Consider the following 10,669-nt stretch of genomic DNA (forward strand, 5'->3'; position numbering starts at 1 on the left):
TTTTTCAGAGCCCCAACCTGAAGCAAAGCTGTAAGGCAGACCGTGGTGCTCTCACCCCTGGACTTCGGGGCCAAAGTCCAGGGGCCTCCACTTCTGCTGGGGGCCTCCAAATCTTCTTTGGTCTGTCCTAGGCGGTGTAGTCGCCACTGGCCCACACTGAGCCGGGTGGCCAAGTGTGATTATGACCTTGCTGGGTGCTTTAGAGACAGAGGGGCGAGTGGGGAAAGAAATATGTGGGATGAGATTAGGGGAACGATGCTTAACTAGCAGGGTGAGGGCTTCAGCAAGGGGGAGGCCTCCAAAGGCCTCTAGGTCCAGGCTCCAAAATGACCTAGGTGCACCTCTGCAGGAAGATATAAGTGCTCCATCAAGGCAGTTTCAGCTGGTGGGGATGGTGGTGGTGAGAGGCACCTTTGAAAACAAATTAGCAGGTGCTTGCCAGAGTTCCTGCAGCATCTGTGAGTTGCCTCAAGCAGCGGCACTCGACCAGGCATTCTGCACCGGGGGGGTAGCAGCGCTCTACCTGGCATCCCACACAGGCCAGCGGTGCTCCACCTGTCATTCCGCATGGGGTGGCAGGATGGCCTTGGCCTCTGCGTGTGCACAGAGGCCATTTGCATGGTCTCCGCTCACGCACAGAGGCCAGGGCCATGCTGCCACCCGGCGCAGGATGCTGGGCAGAGCGCTGCTGCTAGAGGCAGCTTGTAGGTGCTGCGGTCACGCTAGTAAACCCCGGCTAATGTATTGTAAAAAGTACCTCTCAGTGGCCCTCCAGCACCACCCTCACTGGCCACCACCGCATCAAGGAAGGTGAACACAGTCGGGAGCCCTGTATGGAGAGGTAGATAGGAAACCAATATTTTAAAAGAGATAAATCATAGATCAGAAAGCATTGCCATGTTCTCACTGGCTGGCATCTAGCTTAGTACTTGAATGAGGGGGACCCTTCTGCTTGAGCCCAGTGGGCTGGGCTGATCTTTGCCAATCCCCTTCCCTCTGCAGCACATTGTATCCTCCAAATATGCACCTGAAGGTCTCCCAACCCATTTCCCCCCAGGAGCTTTAAAGAAAAGGTTGTTCAGCAAGGGCCCCTCCTTCCGCCACTTGGGAGAGCAGATAAACTCCACTCTGTGTGTGCGCAGAAGCCTGAAATCAGCCAGATCGGCTTCATTTGGGAGGAAGGTGGGTTGGGTAAGGGAGTCTTTCACCGCCTTTTCTCCTTGCCTGATTCCAGTCCAGCATGCCTGTCGCCAGCATGCGTGCCCTGAGCTCCCAACCAACTTCACATACTTTGAGAGGCGGGAGAGCTCTCGCCACCATCCCACTCAGCCGCTGCCACCATGCACCAGCAGCAGCAATAGCAGCCAACCACTCACCCACCTACCATGGTGGTGGTGACCACAACCAGGTGAGGATGCCTGGCAGCTGCCACCTGAGTCCAAGATGAGCCCCGCCACTAGGTGGCCCCACCTCTGCCCCCTGGCCCCCCCAGTGTCCTGATTTCAGCCAACACAATGTTGGCTACCCTAGTAGAAGCCCCAGTGAACTTCTACCCCCATCAGCAGCACACGAGTGTCACCCCAGCTGGGCTTTATTAATCCAGAAAGCAGATGGTCACAGTTGCCCTGGTGCTGCAGTCACCATATCCAAGCCCCGTCCTTCCAAGGGCCTGTAGGCCTTCTCAGTATGTTTTGTGCTGCCAGAAGACTGGGGGGGGAAAACGTTTTACATCAGCAGCCGCCCTCCCATTGGCCACAAAGGAGCAGGAGGAGGATGCAGCCCTGCTGAAGCTGCTCTGGCTTCAGGCGCACAGAATGTGCTTTGGAAGCTAGTGCATCCTTTGCTGATGGCCTCTCTGGGCCCAGGCGTCTATGGTTGTCATGTAAGTGTGGATTGGGTACATGGGTAAGAGCTCCCATCCCAGGTAGGAGCAGCAGGCAGGTTGTCGTGAAAAACAATCAGGGTAGGAAGGCTCTCCTCTCCTCTCCTCTCCCCTCAGTTAGATGCTAAAATGAAGATAAAGTAAAATAAATAGAAGTGTGCATAAATAGGCCTGGTTCACACAGTTACTCAAATCTAGGTTTAAAGTGGGTTACTAACATTAGCGTGATTGCCTGATTTGTTCACCAATGAACAAATCTGAGGTTCCCACCTTGGCATGGGTTCACACAATCATGCTAATATCAGTAACCCACATTAAACCTAGACTGGAATGACTGTGTGAACCAGGCTGTAGTAAGATATTTCAGAACAGATACATAGTGGGCTAGAATACAGTACTACATATTTTAAATGCATAGGAACCATGTAATATAAACCATACAAGGCCATTTTAGTTCTGCATTGCTATTTTGTCTGATAGTTTTCAGTGTGGTATTCCTGTTAGCCATTTGTTATCCATACAAAACAGCTGCATCTTCCCTCAGTGACTGGCTTACTGTGTCATTATGAACAGAACTGCCATCTGCATATTGAAGTTCTGAAATACAGTCTGCACTTCACATGGCTAGATTGAGAAATTTTTCATTTTGGTCAGACTAAAAAAAAAGGGGGGGGGGCGTTATACAAATGGAGGCTCTGCCTGCTGCCAAAGCTTTACAGAGAGGATGCCATTTAAAAAGGGCAACATTTATTTATTTATTTATTTAGTCACTATTTATTTATTTATTTATTTATTTATTTAGTCACAGTTATAACGCTCTGATACTTGATACAGCAAATGGCAGTTGTTTCTTGCTGCCTTATGTTTTTGCTGTGCACAAAACAGAAACCGGAGATTTTGTCCATGTGGCCTTGTCTTCAGTGAAAGAAGAAAAAATAAATCAAGTCAAAGTTTGCCCTGGACCAAAAAGGATAGTAGGAGCAGAGCTCAAAAGCGAACCCAGTTTCCTGGCTCTTGGGATGTGCTTACTCTGAGATGCTTTCAAACTGTTTTCTATTGATGTTGGTCTATTTGAACTCAGCTAAATGAGTTCTTTGCATCTGTCTTCACGGCAGAGGATACTGAGTATATACCTGTTCCTGAACCAGGCTTTTTAGGGATAGAGAGCTAGAGAGCTGAGTCAGATAGTAGTGACAAGAGATGATGTACTAAACTGTCTGGAAAAACTGAAAGCTAACAAATCACCAGGGCTGGATGGCATCCATCCAAGAGTCCTCAAAGAACTCAAACGTGAAATTGCCGACTTCCTTGCTAAATTTTTCAACTTATCCCTGAAATCGGGCTCTGTACCAGAGGACTGGAGAGTAGCAAGTGTAACACCAATTTTCAAAAAGGGACCCAGGGGCGATCCAGGAAATTACAGGCCAGTTAGCCTAACATCCTTTCCAGGCAAATTGATGGAAAGCATCCTCAAGGATAAAATTGTAAAGCACCTAGAAGAACAGGCCCTGCTAGGAGTGAGCCAGCATGGCTTCCGCAAAGGTAAATCTTGCCTCACCAACCTTTTGGACTTCTTTGAGGGTGTCAGCGAGTGTGTGGATCAAGGTGATCCAGTTGACATAGTAAACCTGGACTTCCAAGAAGCTTTTGACAAAGTTCCTCATCAACGACTCCTGAGGAAACTTAGCTGTCATGGGATAAGGGGACAGGTACATGTGTAGATTGCTAACTGGTTGAAAGACAGGAGACAGAGGGTAGGGATACATGGAGAGTTTTCACAATGGAGAGAAGTAAGAAGTGGGGTCCCCCAGGGATCTGTACTGGGACCGGTGCTTTTTAATTTATTCATAAATGATCTAGAAGCAGGGGTAAGTAGCCAGGTGGCCAAATTTGCAGATGATACCAAACTCTTCTGGGTAGTAGAATCCAAAACGGATAGTGAGCAGCTCCAAAAGGATCTCTCCAGACTGGGGGAGTGGGCGACAAAATGGCATATGCAGTTCAATGTTAGCAAGTGTAAAGTAATGCACACTGGGACGAAAAACCCCAACTTCAGGTATATGCTGATGGGATCCGAGCTGTCGGTGACTGACCAGGAGAGGGATCTTGGGGTCACGGTGGACAGCTCGTTGAAAATGTCGACTCAATGTGTGGCAGCTGTGAAAAAGGCAAATTCAATGCTAGGGATCATTAGAAAGGGGATTGAAAATAAAACGTTTAATATTATAATGCCCTTATACAAAACTATGGTGCGACCACACTTGGAGTACTGTGTATAATTCTGGTCACCACATCTTAAAAAGGACATTGTTGAACTGGAAAAGATGCAGAAGAGGGCAACCAAGATGATCAGGGGCCTAGAGCACCTTCCTTATGAGGCAAGACTACAACACCTGGGGCTTTTTAGTTTAGAAAAAAGATGACTGCGGGGAGACCTGATAGAGGTCTATAAAATCATGCATGGTTTGGAGAATTTGGAGAGAGAGAAATTCTTTTCCCTCTCACACAACACTAGAACCATGGGTCACTCCATGAAATTGATTGCCAGGAGGTCTAGGACCAACAAATGGAAGTACTTTTTCGCACAACGTGTGATCCACTTGTGGAACTCTCTGCCACAGGACGTACTGACAGCCAACAACCTGGATGGCTTTAAGAGGGGTTTGGATAACTTCATGGAGGAGAGGTCCATCAATGGCTACTAGTCGGAGGGCTGTGGGCCACCTCCAGTCTCAAAAGGCAGGATGGCTCTGAGAACCAGTTGCAGGGGAGTAATGGCAGGAGAGAGGGCATGCCCTCAACTCCTGCCTGTGGCTTTCAGCAGCATCTGGTGGGCCACTGTGAGAAACAGGATGCTGGACTAGATGGGCCTTGGGCCTGATCCAGCAGGGCTGTTCTTATGTTCTCATGTATTGTTACAAATAGAGGTAACAGGATTATACAATTTAAAATTGGGAAGGGCTTTTGGAGATCTTCTGGTCCACCCTCCTGCTCAGTACTGGAATCTGCAACAGCATCTCTGACAGATGGCTGTCAAGGCTCTGTTAGTCTTCACCAAGATAAATACACCCAGCTCTTTCAACTGTTCCTCACAGGACTTGCCTTACAGACTCCTCGTCACCTTGACTGATGACAATGACACTATGCCTCTTGTTAATGCAGCTCAAGATTGTATTTGCCTTTTTAGCAGCTGCATCACATTGCTGGCTGATGTTCAACTTATGGTGAACATCCAGGTCAGACTTGGGTCTCTCTGGAAATGAGTTTTGGGGCTTGTCATGCTCATCTTGCAGAAGAGACTCTGAATGTTACTCTGACTTGGATGATTATTTGTAGAATTCCCTATCTTGCCTCCCCTCACCCTACACTTGTTTGGCAAATCTCTGGTAACTAGAGACACAGTGCATTCTGATGTCCAGTGTTACTAATGTGTGCATTTCTCAAGAATAATGGATGAATAGGAACCAATAATCTGGCAACAAGCAAGATGCTAAGAGCAAACTCTTGGTCAAGACAACAAGAGAGGTGATACTTGTTTCCATATTCTGTGAATTGTTTCCACCTAAATTACACGGAGCAGCTGCTGTTCTATACTTACCTGAACATTTGCTACAGAATGCCTTGACTAAAAGCTCTTGTTGACTGAAGCGTGAAGGACAACTGATTTCAAAGGTATTGCCAGTACCTAGTTGTAAAAGAAGCAATTGAAGTAAAAAGCAATTAGCAAGCTGGTCACTGCTGCAGTACCTTATAAATGCAATCAATAATCTATCTTTAACATAAATACACACAAAACACAACTGGAAAACAAACAGAGCCTACAAGATTGACTCTTAGAATGTCTTGCCCCTTTCCTTGATTTCATTGCCTTGATAGCTCTTCACATGGGAAAGACCACCCAAACAGTTGTGTACTACTACGACAATGCAGATATTTATATACCGTCTTTCAACAAACGTTCCCAAAGCGGTTTACAAAGAGAAATACAAATAAATACAGATGGATCCCTGTCCCCACACAATCTAAAAAGAAACATCAGAAAGACACAAGCAACAGCCACTGGAAGGATGCTGTGCGGGGCCTGAAAAGGGCCAGTTGCTCCCCTCACCCCCCTCGATAAAGAGAATCACCACTATCTTTGCTAGGTTAGCAAGGAATAGTGTACCATTTCCAGTTTTTGTGAGCATTTGTCTTTCCTTTTCTTTTTAACTCCTTGCAATAAATAAACAAATTCATAAACACATCTATTGTCCTTTCTTGCTTTCACTCACGATTGCCCTCATTTGCCCTCAGAAGCCAGATTTACCGCATAGCATTGTGACATCAGTTCAGGCGGTCAGTGAAACAATGTGGAACATACAGTGCATATCAGCACGCTATGCCAAAGTACCTGTGTGTTCCGTGCCTATCTACAAAGGCAAGCACTGAATGCGTGGAGACTTTCTCCATGCAATTTGGAATGCTGGCAGGCCAGGAAGGTAAGTGGGGCAGGACTTATCTCTCTGCCCTCCCCACCGTTCAAGAACGCTAGGGTCTGATAAAGGTCACTGGGCTTATGTCTGCCAGCCCAGCACTGCCAATCGTGAAAGAGGGCTGTTTTAAAAACTGAATGTACATTCTGATCAATATGACTCATTAATTCGATACACAAATACAGAGCATTCAAATATGCCCTTTGCTAATATGATTAGAAGTAGCTTGACTGTGGTCAGGTCACACAACCAGGTACAAAACAGGAATAAAGAACAAGAATCTGTCCAGCCAAAGCAGCCTCTAGACCAGGCCTGCTCAACTTAGGCCCCCCAGCTGTTTTGGGACTACAGCTCCCATAAGCCCCAGCCACAGGGGCCAATAGCCAGGGATTATGGGAGTTGTAGGCCAACATCTGCAGGAGGGTCGAAGTTGAGCAGCCCTGCTCTAGACTATTGCGATACAGTATGTGCGTCGGGTGCCTTAGAAGACGTCTAGGACATTTTCAGTTAGGACAAAACGCAGCCACTAAGTGGCTAACTGGGACTGGCTATGAGAGAGAGCACATCTTACCAGTTCTCCAGGGCTGGCTCCATAATAAATTAATCTGAGGCAGTCATCTCATTCAGCAGATTATCAGGGAGGACAGTGGCTGCCAACTCCTACACCTTCCTCTGGCTGCCCCACTGGCCACCCTCCTCCTGGCTAGCACCATCTGTTGCCGCTGCCTACTCCTATTTGTGGTGTTTGGGGTTAATCCGTTCCTTGATCCAGGCCAGCTTTTGAATCATCCTCTAGTTACTTGCATTCCAGTTCTGGGCGCTTTCCAGATCACACACTACAACAATGTCACTACATGTCCATTAAGTGTGCTTCCGTACTGCCTGTGTTTCGACATTTCAGGCCCTGCACTGTCAGCAAAGTGCTGTTCACATTTCCGATGCCTTCTTTCAGATTTTCTTTGCGTTACAGTGCAACAACGTTGTGGGGGGGGGGAGCTGCATTTTCCTATTATAGGAGGTTTGTGCAAGCTAGAAAAGACTGCTCCCCCTGCTGGTGGCTTTTTGCAATGCCCTTTATTTACAGTTTCAATACGATCCTGCCAAGCCGAAGTAAACTACCACTGTTGTCATGTGTAATCCGGAAAGCGCCCTGGAGTAGAGGCAGGGCTAACAAACAGCCAGCAGCAAGAGCACTGAAAAAACAGTTGATGGCCACAGAGCCATGTGGTTTTTCTTTGGTAGAATACAGGAGGGGTTTGCCATTGCCATCTCCTGCTCAGTATGAGATGATGCCTTTCAGCATCTTCCTATATCGCTGCTGCCCAATATAGGTGTTTCCCATAGTCTGGGAAACATACCAGTGGGGATTCAAACCGGTGACCTCTTGCTTGCTTGCTTGCATTTCCCGCTGTGCCATTAGGTGGCTTGTCTCTCTGTACATAATGAGCTGGATCTCATGATCAATGAGACCCGGTTTGCCAAGTTGAGCAGGGAGAGCGGACTAAGCCCGCTATCCCCACAGACGAACAAGTGGGAGCCCTGGGTGGGCGGATCAGCCACCCACACGATTGCCAGTTCTGAGACAGAGCCAGCAGGGGCTGGGGAATTCAGGGGCTGCACGCCCCCCAGAAGCTCCAGTAAGCCCTGTGTGAGCACGCAGGGAATACTGGAGAGACCCCTGGAGCCGGGAGGTGACTTTTCGCCTCCCCTCCGGGGGTCTCTTCATGAGTAGGCGTAACGCAGATCCGCACCGCGGCTACTCACGATCTTGAAAACTGGGTTTGCGGAGCTAGCGGAGGCTAGCCCGATTTTCTGCAATCATGAGAATAGCTTCAATATCTATTTCATTCAAGTATTGATATTCCTGATTCAAATCCGCTGCTTGTCCTTGCATACAACAACTCTCTCCTCTGGATTCTACACTGTTCAGCACTCAGCAGTGTGTGACATGGGATGATGGGAGCTGTGATCCAACAAGAGCTGGAGAGCCCCAGGTTGGACACCCTTGTTTCTAGGGCTCCAGTACTCCTCTGAGACAGAGAAAAAGCCCAGGTGGTGATGGTGAAGGAACTGCAGCCCTATAGTCTTCACATCAAGGTAGAATGTGAAGCTACTACCTTCTCCAGTGACAGTTTAGTAGGATGCCTTCTCAGAACAAAGTCCCATCTCTCAAAGGTGTGTAACGCCCTGCCTTACTCTCTCCCTCTTTCTTTCAAAAAATTAAGCTTTTATTTAATTTCACCTGTGAACATACAAGAAAAAGAAAAGAGGATAAAGGACAGCTGGTCTTGTGGTAGCAAGCATGACTTGTCCCCTTAGCTAAGCAGGGTCTGCCCTGGTTGCATATGCAAGAGAGACTAGAAGTGTGAGCACTGTAAGATATTCCCCTCAGGGGATGGAGCTGCTCTGGGAAGAGCATCTAGGTTCCAGGTTCCCTCCCAGGCATCTTCAAGATAGGACAAGATTGTTATTTTTTTTAATAGGACAAGATTTTTTTTATTGAACCAACAAACTACCAAAGCATACAGTACGTTGCCAAAGCACAATTATATACAAAGTGGTTGTTTGTACAGGATATATCTACAAAGATTTACACACAAGGATTTGGAAACCAACAGGGTTATAAAGTATATGCAGGCAGTACTGTAACTCAGGGATGGGGGATTACAAGGCACATCAGGTAATGGGGGCGGGCGGGTTTATGTCCTGAGAGAGATTCCTGCCTGCAACCTTGGAGAAGCTGCTGCCAGTCTGTGTAGACAATACTGAGCTAGATGGACCAACGGTCTGACTCAGTATATGGCAGCTTCCTATGCTCCAATGCAGAATGGTGAATTTGTTAAGCCCAAGCATGAGATGCTTTGCAAGGAATGCAATTGGTTGCACTTTGTAAGGGGGAAAATGTAAATATAAATTTTACAGTGTAAAAATAGTTCAACCCCAAACAAAACAAAACAAAAATTATTTACTGTGCAAGACCAAAAACACATGCTCCAGATCTCTGTCCTTTTTTCACATTCCCAGCAAGCTTCGAAGGCAGAGAGCATCATTCGGCAGCACCGGGGGTGATTTGTATTACAGGGGTGATTTTGTATGTGTGGATGAGCAGATCTACACCTTCATATGATTCAAAGTCACCTTCACTGCAAAGCTTTTCAACAGATTCAGTTCACACATTCCACCACCAGTCACCAAGCATTAAGAAATAGTAACAAATTAAGTGACGCGCATGCATGTGTGAACCAGCCTTCAGTTTTAATACGTTTCTGTCTGATTGCAGATTGCGGCTAGGTAATTTTGATCCCTGGACCTTATGGGCTAGCTGTGTGGTCCTCTTTACAAGATTAGCATCTTCTCTCTCTCCTCCCTCCCTCCCTCCCTCCCTCTCTCCACACCAGCACACAAATCTGGCTAATTTCCTTTTTGAAGACCTACTTAGCTATGCACAGCACAATTACACTTTATGAAAGCACCTCTCAGACGACATTTGTTTCTTGCTTTTCCACCAACTATGTAGTCTTTAGAGCACCTTCCAGTATAGATTATTAAATAAGCAGATAACAATAAAAACCAATGATGTATATAGCTCATTTCACAGTGAAGAAAGATGCAAAGAACTCATGTGCATACAAAAATGTACACATTTGCATGCTTTTGTGTGAATGACTTTACATGTGTTCATTTAAAAAGTGAACCTGGGTACTTGTCCCTTCAAATGCAGGGTACAGCTTTGAAGTTACTACTGTATGTGTGTTCAACATAATGTGTGAATAACTGTATATGTATACAGATCTGTATAAGTGTGCGCTGTGCTGACATCTTGACAAAGTGCCAGTGCTTTGCAAGTCGTGCTGGTGCTGTGAATGTGATTGGCTAACTCAGCACCAATACTTGTGGAGTGGGATTTTGACAACCCCTCCTTCCACCAGAAGCGCTCTGTGCCACCCCAAAATATGTCCCTCAGAGTTTCACAGCCCTCATGGACATATTTTCCATCGACACAGAGGACTTCTGGGGTTAAGAGAGGTCATCAGCATTCACACTCCTCTGCAGATGCCAGTGCTACATTAGTCAGGAACTGGCCTGCAACACTAGTGCATCTCATGAAACACCAGAGCTTCATTAGCCAGGATGTCAGCCACTGTGCATGGATTGTACATGCACTGAACATGTGAATAGGGCTACATAGAAGGTGCATAGATGATTTTCTGTCTCTCTTTTGTAGTACTGGAACTTGAGGTCATCCAATGAAAATGATTGGCAGAAAATTCAGAACAGACAAAAGAAAGTCCTTCTGTACTACATAATTAATTTA

General features: G+C 46.7%; 1 long non-coding RNA gene across 1 annotated transcript; it reads right to left on the reverse strand.

Annotated features, from left to right (window-relative positions):
• Nucleotides 1-1,671: 1,671 nt before the first annotated feature.
• On the reverse strand, nt 1,672-6,161 carry LOC128324127 (uncharacterized). The gene is made up of 3 exons (XR_008306658.1): nt 6,048-6,161; nt 5,481-5,567; nt 1,672-2,006 (listed from the first exon to the last, which is right to left on the reverse strand). It is a non-coding gene; the product is annotated as an uncharacterized LOC128324127 (long non-coding RNA).
• Between the last annotated feature and the right edge of the window lie 4,508 nt (nt 6,162-10,669).

The sequence above is a fragment of the Hemicordylus capensis genome, chromosome 1, assembly GCF_027244095.1.
Source record: "Hemicordylus capensis ecotype Gifberg chromosome 1, rHemCap1.1.pri, whole genome shotgun sequence".
Taxonomy (NCBI): Eukaryota; Metazoa; Chordata; class Lepidosauria; order Squamata; family Cordylidae; genus Hemicordylus; species Hemicordylus capensis.